This window comes from Convolutriloba macropyga, chromosome 13 (assembly GCF_964194025.1).
Source record: "Convolutriloba macropyga chromosome 13, txConMacr16.3, whole genome shotgun sequence".
Lineage (NCBI taxonomy): Eukaryota > Metazoa > Xenacoelomorpha > Acoela > Convolutidae > Convolutriloba > Convolutriloba macropyga.
Window position 1 is genome coordinate 45,278,746 of NC_134480.1, and position 12,613 is coordinate 45,291,358.

A 12,613-nucleotide genomic window follows, 5' to 3' on the forward strand; every position below is an offset into this window, starting at 1 on the left:
GTTTTCGCTTTTTAAATGTTCGTTAAATGGTGACAATTTATTTTTTTGTCTTTGATCTTGTCGACGACTCTAATCTAGTCCTTTAATTAGGGGGATTGGTCGTCAATTTACGCATTGCTTCTGTCTCTTAAATTCGCATCAAAGATTTAGCGAATTTTGGTTTCGATTTATTTACCTTTTGTCTACAATGTTCGTTTTGTCACTGCTTTCAGCAAATGTGGTTTTCAAAACTTTATGAGTAGCAAAAACGACTTATAAAGGGATCTATTTAACAATGGATCTATTTTGCATCGTCCCCAGTAGCTCAGTGGGCATAATTCTTTTGTGCGCTTATGTGCACGTACTAATATTTTAACCCTTTGTTGAGAAACCGACGTAAGAAACGACTTTTTCGACGGTTTTTCTCGATGTCAACGGTTTTTTATGTAAAGAATTAATGTCATTTCTTTGGTATCGTTGATAATTTAAGTAAGAAGTGAGCACTATCGTCATTTTTATCGTTGCGGTCTTAATTTTATGGAGAATGTGTCCATCATCGTTGTTTTTGAGGGTATCATTGATATTTTTTGTAAAGAGTGTCAATAATCTCCAAACATTCAATATCCAAATAGTTCCGAGTAACGTTAAAAAAACGCTTGGTGGTATGATCTGGCACTATTTTGTTGATTTCATTGGTTTGTTTATCATTATGCTGATTTTGCGTCCTGAGTTCATCGTGACTGTTATTGTATCATCAAGGAGATTCTACTATTGTTAATACAAATGTAATATTATTTAAAAATCGACGTTTCTTACATTTTTAAACCTTTGAAAACCGCAGCTTCCTGCCTTTAAAAGCGACAAAAAACCACTCAAACTGACTGAAAAAAACATAAGAGCTCTGGTTGGTTTCGACCCAGTAAAACCGACAAAAACCACCGATTTCCTATGTATGAAAAACAAAAAAAAAACAATCTAACGCGAGTAATTTATTATAACAATACATCGTTTATGAATGGGGGCATAAAAACAATGTCGGGGCGAAAAAGATCAGATCCTCAAAAAGTATACTACAAATTAAGCTAAGAAACGCTAAGAGTGAAGAATGCAAAAATTTATTATTTCAAAAATATGTTTCTGTAGCATCAGACCTGACAAAGATAGGACAGAGGATATAAAGACTACAGAGACAATAGAACTCAAGTTCAAAGCTCCAAAAAGAAACATTGTTGCATTGGAAGGGCACACAAATATGAACAGATGATTCAAAATAAAAAAATATGTTGGAAATCAAACATGAGATTAGCCAAATCCTGAAATTAGCAAACCACTTGGATTTGAGAAGGTGTACAAACATAGTTATAAAATAAGCTAAGACTTGGTGCCAATCTTGTTCGCCCATTTTTGTTTTTAAAGTTATGTTGAAATGTACTAAAAGAAGCGGTTCTTCACTTTTTGCTAATGGAAACTGATAAAGTGGAGTATCCAGGGACAATAAAACCCATGAGAAGAACGCAGACGAGCACGAGATTAAGTAAGAGCAGAAGAGAGAGAAAGAGAGAGAGAGAGAGAGAGAGAGAGAGAGAGAGAAAAGGAGAGAGAGATGAAGAAAGATAGAGATAGAGAGAGAGAGAGGAGGTAGAGAGCAGTGGAAGCAGAGAGAGAGAGAGAGAGAGAGAGAGAGAGAGAGAGAAAGAAAGAGCGAGAATGTTCGAGCGGAAGAGTTGATGCTTAGTCAGCAAAAATTGTAAATGATGGGTGAATTTTTGGTGAAAGAACATTTTTTACCTCGTAGCAGTCAGTGAAACTGCAGAGATAACAACAGTTGTTGTTTTTGAGTTTAAAACGATTATGGGCAGTACGAAAACGGCTGAGAAGCAGAACTCTTTAACGTTATATGGTCATTTGTTTGAAATCTTGGGTAATAGCGGATAGATTATTTGAATTGTTTTGAGCCGTTAATTGGGTTTGATAGAAAGTTTTTGTCTTGTAAAAATTATTCAATTAAATATTTCTGTCTATAATTTAATTGTTGCTGGCGTTACAAGTATTGTTGGAGCTGAGCTCGCTAAGCTTGCGTAGGCGGGAAAATAGAAACAAAACACTCTCTGTTGTCCTAGTCATTTGATAGTTATAGTTATAGTTATAGTTCTAGTTACAGTTTGACACGTGATAAAAGAGAGAAAAAGGGGAATTAACAAAAAGCAACACAGAGAACTCAACGTAGCAGCCGCAGAAATCGGCTGAAAGTATAACTCAGCAAAATATTGCAAAACAAATTGTCTTGAGCAGTAAATTGTTACTGTGTCTTGTATTCAAAATATTATTCTTGAGCAGTATATTCTGTTACTGTGTCTTGCATCAACGAATTATTGGAGCTGAAATTCAACTATTACAAACCCAACTTCTGGTATTCTCAACTTGTCAGTAAAAACAGCAAAAGCCAACTTAAGTATAAATTTAAATATTTTTGCACAAACAGGTCTTAGACATATATCTTTGTCTTCAATTTGTTTTTTCTATCGGATTGAACTGTTATACGTAAAGAGATCCCGTATTTTGTGATGTGTAGCAATCCAGTTCAAATTGATAGTTGAAAAAACAAAGATCAGCGAATAGTTACGAACTAAAATATTTAATGCAACGGTAAATACAGCCGAACGGATATACAGTTACAAAAGCAAACTGCATAAACGAAGTATCCGGACAGATTTTGTGACCACTCAGAACGAACTGGGCGGTGTAAAACTTTCTTTGTGAAACGCAAGGAGAGCAGCCGTTACATTTGGTCCGCCGACCTGGACAGTGGAATAAACTGCTGTCCAACCCAACAGTCGAAGTGACAAAGTCATCGACGAACGAGAACAAAACCCAACGAGCAATTCAACAACGCCAAGCCAATTAGGCAAAGCAAATAGGAACGTTGAAAAGCAAAACTCAATTAAAACAAACAAACAAAGGTGCTGTAGAGTTTCAAGCTGCAGTCCCGAAGTACACAAGAAGTGACTCCGTCACAGAGTCAAAGCGTTTTGGATCGACAGATCAACAACTTGCGAAACAACTGGCTTGAGAAACAAAAGGAAGGTTTTGAGCTCATTAGGAATCGAGATCGACCATGCAAGCTCAAGACTCTTTATCAGCAGATACTGCAATTGGACGACAAAGTTCAAAAACTTGTGAATAAGAAAGCTGAGACTCTCCGAGACCCATATATTTCTTTAAAACGCAAAGTCTAGACAGAAAAATACTTTCAATATTTGAACGCAGAGTGGTTACCGTATATCCACGGAGAAACAAACATGACGGATCAACAGAATCAAACTGTTCAATTGACAAGCGATGCAGAACCAATTGCCGCTAAGAATTCACAGTCTGTTGTAGGAGTTTCTCAACGAACTGCTGAAAATGGAAACCCAAACAAAGATAATAATTCAAAGGCCTCCTCTGATAAACGAGCTAAAAAGGCAGAAAAACTTGCGGCTTTAGAGAAAGACTTTGCATCAAAAATGAGGTTGAAGAAATACGAATTCGAAATGAAAAGGAAGGAGCTTAAAATGGAGATGCAACTTTTTGAAGAAGAAGGTGCACTGAAACTGGAATACGAGAAAGAAGCTCTTGACGCAAGAGCATCAGATTGTGATGAAAGTGCAGCCCCTAGTATTTGAAGTAGATCACCATTCAATTGGAAAACCTCGAAGAACAAAGATGTTTCCCGTTGGCTCGATAACTCGGATAAATTCTCCAACTTGCACGATTATAGTTTCGAGCGTGCGAAAACCAGGATCGACAACAATTATCCCAGTGTAAGCTTCAACCGCGAAGGTGTACTTAAATCACGGTCACTAAGTGGAGATCGTGCAGCGCAGCCTGGGAACAAGACAAATTTAAGCGCAATAAACCAAGCAATAGTAGTCAGCTACCTAATTGAAGTTGAGTTCTCTCGACGGAAAACCCCTAGAGTGGCCGGAGTGGTCGAATATGTTCGAAGCAACGGTTCACCATCGCGATATACCCAACTCAGAGAAAATGAGCCACTTGAAAACTTTGTTGACAGGTAAAGCAAAGTTAGCTATATCAGGAATGGGCTATTCGGGAGAGTTCTAGGCTCAAGCGTGGGAACTCCTGGGACGGAAGTTTGGGCAAACTTATCTAATTGTCGACGCTCAGCCTAACATATTGCACAAACAACAACCAATTCGAATGCACGACTCAACGGCTATAATTAATTACTCAATAACAATCAGCAACCTAGTTAATGTACTGAAGCAATACAATTATGAGGGCGATCTGCGTTCAAGTTCAACACTGCAAGTGGCAATTGAAAAACTGCCCCAAACTTGAAAGAGAAGTGGTTCTTCTTCGTTGACGAGTGTCAAGAAGATAGACCCGATCTCACTCTCCTTGAAAAGTGGTTAGCTCGAATGGATTTTGTCCACGAAGGAATGCCATCAAGCAAGAGCGAACGAAAGGAAGATGATCGACCAAACGCTAACAAGGAAAAACGATTCTCAAAATCGTCAAATATTAGAGCGAGTTCGAATGCGAACGAGACGAAGCAAATGCAAAACAACAACTGCCCACTAGCGGATGGCACTCATAAAATATGGAACTGACCAACATTTAAGAGTATGAATGTCACCGATCGCTATGCGGCAGTGAGAAAAAAACGCTTATGTTATGGATGTCTGGGGAAAGGGCATGCAATCAAAAATTGTAAAGTCCACCCGTGCTGTATAAAGGGATGTACCAAAAAGCACAACAGACTGCTACACTCAGAAAACCAAATAGACGAGGGTAGTCACGCAGTTAATTTAAGCGCAGCAACAATCAACCAGAGTAACCAAGTCAATAGTTTTCTTCAAATAGTTCCGGTATTGGTTCAGAGCGGGGGTAACAGATTGACTACCTATGCTTTCCACGATAGTGGGTCAACAGTATCATTCATCGACCAAAATGTCAAAGACCAACTACAAGACAAAGGCACGGACGTTACCGTGAACATAGCTGGCATACATGGGACGCAAGATTTGAGGACAGAAAAAGGTCCTATCACATTAAAGGGACAACATTAAAGGGTGCATTCGATTGCAGCGTTTGCACACCCATCAATCTCGTTGGGAAACACGACATATTATTACAAGGAACTGAAGAACAAATTCAGACACCTGAATGTTCTCACTGACAGAACCTTCAACCTGATGGAAGTAGGTATCAAACTTGGACAAGATGCCTACGAAATTCAACGTCCATTGGACTATAAGATTGGAATACAAAGTGAGCCTTTCGCCGTCTTAACAGAATTACGATGGGTAGTCAGTGGTCCCATGACAGGCAAGAAAAGTCAAAATGTTTGCCATTTTGCCCTCAGAGAAGATGTGAAAGTGGCAGAAAATATCCAACCATGGTGGGACATAGAAACATATGCTTCCAAAATAAATGTTGTAAGTCAATCAAAGAAAGAGCAACCAGCTCAGAAGTTTGTAGAGAGCACAACAAAGTTTACAGGCAAGCGGTACGAAGTCGGCATGCTCTGGAATCAACCAGAACCCAATCTTCCAAACAATTACAGCTCAGCCCTTGGTCAGCTCCACTCACCGGAACAAAGATTCCAACGAGACCCAAAGTTGAAAGAATTGTATCAGCCGTCAATTGATACAGATGTTGAAAAGGGATTTGTGAAGATCCTTGGTAAATCGGAAGTCAAAGGCACTTGCGGAAAGGAATGGTATTTGCCACACCATCCAGTACTAAACCCCAGCAAACCGGGTAAAGTTTGATGTGTTTGCAACGCTGCATTAAAATACAAGGATATATGCCTATATGACAAGTTGTTAGCTGGACCCGATCTACTACACGGATTGATTGGAACAATATTCAGATTTCGAGAAGGACCAATAGCCCTATACGCAGATATTGAATCAATGTTTCTGCAAGTGCAAGTTCCTGAGCGGGACAAAAGCTGCTTGAGATTCCTGCGGCGACCAAAGGTGAACGAACCTGTGCAAATTTACGAGTATCAACGTCATGTTTTCGGAGCAAAGAGTTCACCAACAAGTGCCAACTACGCTCTGAAGCGAGTAGCCATCGATAACGAGGACAAAATCCCAATTGCAGCAAAAACAATCCAAAAAAACTTCTACATGGACGATTTCATCAAGTCAGTCGAAACACCTGAGGATGCAACCAAGGTTTTCAAACAACTACAGCCTCTTCTCTCAAAACATGGATTTGAACTGAAGAAGTGGATCACCAACAGCGACGTGGTAACCAACGCAATCCCACAGGACTTGCGATCAATCAGCAACACAAAGCAGGTTGAAGCCAGCTTGGGCTTCCTTGCTTCCATCCTTGCTTCTATTCCTTGCTTCCATCCTTGCTTCCATCCAGCTTTCATCCTTGCTTGGGCTTCAGTGGACAATTATCGATCATAGTCTACAAGTTTGTAGAGTTACAAGCAAAGATGTTGAGACCCCAATCACCCAAAGGAAGATCTTATCTCTAGATTCTTTAGTGTTTGATTCTCTCGGACTGTTTGCACCATTCAGTGTTCATATGAGACGACTCCTGAAGAGCTTCTGGACCAAAAATGGACAACATTGGGACAACTCAGTAGAACCTAACGAAGAAGAAGAGTTTCTGAAGTGGAAGGCGCAGCTTCCAGAAGTAGCAGAAACCAGCATTGATTGATACTTCAGCACAGCCAAGGACAAGTGGGAACTTCATGTGTTTGCCGGCGCATCTGAAGACACCATGTGCGCTGTGGCATATCTACCTTCAAAGCCCAAAGAATACTCAGCAGACTTAGCATTTTTAATTGGAAAGTGCAGAATCGCACCGATGCGACACTTTTCAATACCACGCTTGGAACTACAAGCAGCAGTGATGGCGGTGAGACTTAAGGAACAGATAAAGAAAGAACACGAAACGAAGATTCACAGTTGCAACTTTTGGTCAGACTCCACTAATGTTCTGCAATGGATTCATAGCGCCGCCGTAAGCAACAGGTATTTGTTGAAAACAGAGTGGCTGAGATTTTGAACACTACTAATATTTCACAGTGCAACCATGTGAGTGGTATTAACAATCCAGCTGATATCGGGACACGAGTGATCAATATTGACGAACTTAAGAGAAGCGAATAGCTCACTGGGCCGGTCTGGTTGAAGCAACGAGAGAACGAATGGCCTGAACAGGTGAATTTAACATTTGCTTCAGACGAACAAAACGACCAAATAGTCTTCTCAGCAAAGGTTGAAGAGAAGAAGCTGATGATTCAGTGGAAACGATTCAGCAATTTCAATCAACTTGTAAATACAATGGCATACGTACAGCGCGTATTTAGAAAACACAAACCGGCAACAAAAACACTAAGTGTTGAAGAAAGAGAGGGATCACAAGCAAGCATCTTCAGGCTACTGCAGCAAGAACAGTTTGCTGAAGAGATGAAATCTCTCAAGGCTGAAAAGGAAATTCTAAAAAACAGCAAAATCCTCCAGTTTTCACCATTCATTGACCAGAAAGGACTTATTCGTGCTCAAGGCAGAATAGGTAAAAGTCAATTGAACTTCGGAACCAAGCATCCAATACTGTTGCATTGGAAGCACCATGTAATGAATTATTCTTGCTAAATGAACATAAGAATAGTCATCACGAAGGTACTGAACATGTCAGAAACATAGTTCAGCAGAAATTCTGGATCCTAGGCAAACGAAATGCTTTGATATCGATCAAAAACAAATGCATTAGATGTCGAAAGGGAAGAGCCCAAACAAAGGCACCAGTAATGGCAGATCTACCTGAGGAGCGATTAGTCGCATCAACAGTGCTCGCGAATGTGGGCGTAGACTATTTCGGACCGTTCACAGTAAAGATTTGGTGGAAGAAACGAAAAGCGTTGGTGCTGTCTGTTCACATGCCTTACTGTACGTGCGGTACATATGGAGATTGTACCAAAACTAGACACTGATTGTTGTCTGATCGCAATTATGCGATTCATTGCTCGAAGAGGCAAACCGGTCAAAATGATGTGCGATATTGGGACAAACTTCGTTGGAGCTGAAAAAAACTGGCAGAGTATATAGCAGCATGGAAAAAGAGGCAAATTAAAGAACATCTGATTCAACAAGGTATCAGATGGAATTTCAACCCACATGTAGCACCACACTTTGGAGGAGTGTGGGAAAGACTGGTTAGGAGTTGCAAGAAGGCAATGTATGCAGTGCTGGGCAATCGATCTGTCACGGACGATGTTCTGTCAACCACGATATGTCTTGTTGAACAGACGCTGAATGCTAGACCGCTGAAACAAGTCAGTTCTGATGCTACCGATTTAGAAGCTATTACTCCAAACCATTTCCTACTTGGCAACAAGAAACTTTGTTTACCGTATCTATCAGGTGCAGAGCAATTTGTTGATCATACAAAGCTCTTCCGACAAACGCAAGCTTACGCAGACCTGATCTGGGACAGATTCCGCAAAGAGTACTCGCCAACGTTGAATAGTCGAAAGAAATGGCAGACCACAACGGACAGAAGTCTTCAGCAAGGTGATCTTGTGTAGTTAGTGGAAGACAGTGACAAACGTGGATATTACGATCTGGGTCGAATCACCGGAAACTTTGAAGGTTCCGACGGAGTGATCCGATCAGCAACAATCCTAACGAAAAATGGATACTACAACAGACCAGTAGTGAAGCTGGCTCCAGTGCTATCAATGGACGAAGATGTTTTCACGAAGGAAAACAGGGCCGGCGATGTTGGAGCTGAGCTCGCTAAGCTTGCGTAGGCGGGAAAATAGAAACAAAACACTCTCTGTTGTCCTAGTCATTTAATAGTTATATTTATAGTTCTAGTTCTAGTTACAGTTTGTCACGTTATAAAAGAAAGAAAAAGGGGGAAATAACAAAAACCATCACACAGAATTCAATGTAGCAGCCGCAGAAAACGGCTGAAAGTATAACTCAGCAAAATATTGCAAAACAAAATGTCTTGAGCAGTAAATAACGTGTTTCTGTGTCTTGAACTAAAAATATTCCTGAGCAGTAAATTGTTACTGTGTCTTGTATTCAAAATATTATTCTTGAGCAGTAAATTCTGTTACTGTGTCTTGCATCAACGAATTATTGGAGCTGAAATTCAACTGTTACAACCCCAACTTCTTGTACTCTCAACATGTCATTACAAACAGCAAAAGCCAACTTAAGTTTAAATTTAAATTTTTTTGCACAAACAGGTCTTAGACATATATCTTTGTCTTCCGTTTGTTTTTTCTATCGGATTGAACTGGTATACGTAAAGAGATCCCGTATTGTGTGATCTGTAGCAATCCAGTTCAAATTGATAGTTGAAAAAAACTAAGATAAGTGAATAGTTACGAACTAAAATAGTTAATGCAACTGTAAGTACAGCAGAACGGATATACAGTTACAAAAGCAAACTGCATAAACAAAGTATCTGGACAGATTTTGTGACCACTCAGAACTTAGGTGTAAACTTTCTTTGTGAAACACAAGGAGAGCAGCCGTTACAAGTATTGATCATTAAATGATTTAACCGGAGTTTTGGGTTCCAGTATCCAGCCAGAAGCCTTATAACAGCGAAAACGTGTAAGTCTAAACAATCAGACACGCATTTGGTCTTTGATGTCGCTCACGTAAGTCTCCCTGCTGCTTCAAAAATTATAGCATCTTTTAAGTCGTTATACCTAAACTCTTTAAATTTGAACCTCCTATGTAAAATGTAATCTCTGGGTCCTGCTTGTATGTCCTCGTCAGCAGTTTTTTAAGAATTGATACTCTATAAGCTAAAGACTAAAAGCTAGACACAAGTAACAGAAGCAGTCAAGGAATTCCTGGGGCCGAGGAATTTTGTCAATGTTTTGTAAAATCAGCGGCAACTAGCGTTGACAAGTCGGAAAATTCAACGCAATTTTCTTACATAATTTTGCGTTGAATTCGTTGAGTTTTGCCTAGATCTTACATATTTTGCGTTGAATTTAGCGTAGATGTTACATATTTTGCGTTGAAATTAGCGTAGATCTTACATATTTTGCGATGAATTTAGCGTTGATTTTACAAAAAAAAAAATCAAACCGGAAAGTTCTGGTTATGGGACTTGAACCACTGATCTCCTTTTTACTTGTAGCCTGTTCTACCACTGTGCCCCAGATCCTTACTTTTATTAGTTTCCGAAATCTTAACAAATCGGACTGCAACGTCAAGTTTCACATAATTTTGGCGTTTCTAAGCGTACATCTTACATACTTTTGCGTACTCCCCCCCCCTCCCCTGACCACACTTACCCCCCACACGTACCCCAACCTACCCCCCATATACTCCACCTAACTCAAACCCCCCCGCGACGTGCCCCCCCCCCAACAACCCCCCCCCCCCTGAACACCCTCTACCACCACCACCACCACCACCACCACCACCACCACCACCACCACCACCACCACCACCACCACCACCACCACCACCATCACCACCACCCTCGTACCCCCCCCCCCCCCCCCACACGTACCCTCCCCCACTCAACCCCCCGCCTTTTACCCCACCCCCACCTCGCCCCCCTCGTATCCCCCTCCCACACGTACTCCCCTAGACTGCCCCCCCCCTCCATACGTACCCCCACTTCTCCCCTCCCCCCACATACACCCACCACCCGCCCCACAAAAAATCAGAAAGCAAAATCAAGTAATGATAACGTTAAATTCAACGCAAAATATGTAAGATCTACGCTAAATTCAACGCAAAATATGTAAGATCTACGCTAAATTCAAGGTAAAATATGTAAGATTGGCGTTAAATGCGTTGAATTTCTGTGAGATCTACGCTCAAGCGTTAATCTTACTTAAATTCAACGTATTCAACGCCAATCGTACATAATTTTGCGTTTATTACCGTTGATACCATGGCCCGGGTTTGCGAATCAATATTCATAGACATAGTATTCTATACTTAAGCCCTTTTTTGCGATTTTTTTCTGGTGGTAGCTTTATCTGTTATTGCTACCTCATGCGTGATTGAGCGATTTTTTAACACACAACAATTGAGCAATTCAAGTTGTATGAATTGTCTGTTCCTCTCGTTTCCGAAAACCATTATTAGTTCTTGTTTATTTTGGATTATACTTTATTGCTTCTTAACTAAATTTCTTTTTTTGATAATGTGTAATAGTAATCATGACCACCAGCTATTGCAATTATAATTACTTTTTCCTGAAAACTGCTCTGATATATTTTCCTTCATAGGTAAGCGGAACGCTTTTTCCTGAGACCGCAAAATTTCAAGAAATTGTAGGACGAATTTAGACTAAACGATTACAGCTCAAAAAATTTATTAACTTATAGTTTAATACATATAGTTTAACTTATAAATGGGCTACAGATACGACAACTTGGCAAACGTGAAATAACAAGAGAAAGGTGAATGGGTTATGAGACCTACCCAAGATCTAGAGCTCACGACCAATTGGTGCAATGGTAACCAAATTATGCTTACCATTTATTACCATTAAAATATTCTTGCTGCGGCTATCAAATCAATGAGCGACAAATTAGGTGAAAAATGCTTTTAGCCGCTGATAAAAATTTGGAAAAAACCACAGAGAAATTGGATTTATTCTGTTTGCCCACCCCCAGCTTTGTGGTCTTATATCTCTTAAGCCCACCAGTCGCGCTCTCGCTTTTCTTTACATAGTAACGCGGACCCTAGTGCCATAGTAAATCAGTGCTGAAACATTGTATTTCAATTGTATATCGTCGGCCCAGTAATGTATCAGTGTATCCTAAGAGTATCTTTCAACTCATGATGTGCAGTGTAAGTCCCATAGATACTTTTTTCTGAAATAGTTTGAACATTCTTGGTTTTGATTCCGATGATGTTCATAGCAAAATCATGAAAAATTGTGAACATTTCAAAAAAATTTTGAAATTTTGGGCGATGCACTTTTTGAGCATGACGATGACCCACAATCTTCAAACGTTGCATAAGACGTATTAGGATTTGCAAGAAAATCAGCCAAAACCAGTAAAAACACGCCAAAACTAGAAAACACACGCCGAGTAGCTGGAACCTGACAAATTTGGAGCCTGACCCTCTCTATTTTTCCTCTTCCCCCCTCTTTCTCCTCACCCCTCTCCTTCTCTTTCTCTCTCTCTCTCTCTCTTTCTCTCTCTCTCTCTCTCTCTCTACTTGTCTCCCCCCGGTTCTCTCTCTTTCCCCAGCTCTCTCTCTCTCTCTCTCTCTCTCTCTCTCTCTCTCTCTCTTCCTCTTTGTTCTCTCCTCCTCGTTGTTTTAGTTTTGAGACTTTCGAAGTGATGAAGTTCGAGTTCCTTGATGTTAGCTGGCTAACTGGTAGTGTTTACGGGGCATTCCACAGTCAACAGAGTCTGTGGACGACATCTAAGTGACGTCGCAGGAAATTTCAGGAGGCTGTCTATGACTCAAGATATTTCAACTCAGGAATTCAGAAAAAGAACAATGACAAACTGGAAATGATGGGCAAAATGATGATGGGCAAAATGATGCTGAGAAAACTCTGATGAGCAAATATAAAATATTCATAAACATTCTTTTTTAACAATAAATATAGATACAATTTTTGGTGCAATTCATTGTTGTCAGACCTTTTG